This window comes from Brienomyrus brachyistius, unplaced genomic scaffold (genome assembly GCF_023856365.1).
Source record: "Brienomyrus brachyistius isolate T26 unplaced genomic scaffold, BBRACH_0.4 scaffold72, whole genome shotgun sequence".
NCBI classification, from domain to species: Eukaryota; Metazoa; Chordata; class Actinopteri; order Osteoglossiformes; family Mormyridae; genus Brienomyrus; species Brienomyrus brachyistius.
Window position 1 is genome coordinate 624,381 of NW_026042347.1, and position 541 is coordinate 624,921.

A 541-nucleotide genomic window follows, 5' to 3' on the forward strand; every position below is an offset into this window, starting at 1 on the left:
CGCCCCGCCCCCGCCTCCACCCCGCTTCCCAAGACAAACGGACAGAGCTGAGGCTTCCTGACGAGATGCTCATTCCGATCCCCGGAACCAGCGGCAAGCATCAGCAGAGCAGGTTCTAGGCTGATGCCACGGGCAGTCCGGCTCCAGCACAGACAGGGTTCTGCCACGTTCACTCGCCAGGTGGCGTCTGTGAGCTGAGAGCTGTATGCCAGTGCTGCTGGAGACCGTCTGGACTCCTGAGTACTTCTGATAATGTGGACGTTTGACACAAATGCAAAATATAGGAAAGCCCTTTTGGGACTGATTATTGTTTACCACTGGATATGGTAATATCTCAGGTTTTTGTTTTTCCTGTCAGTTGTTTATAAAACCAAAAATATATTATGTCAATATCTTATCTTATTTTAATTATACAAATTCGGTACCTGTGAGACAAACCAACTTTACCAAGGAACAAATTTTTTTTTTTTTTTTAAAGAAAAATCTTCCCTCACTGAAAGCAAGATGGATGTATGCAGTGTATGTTGTACTGAATACTAAC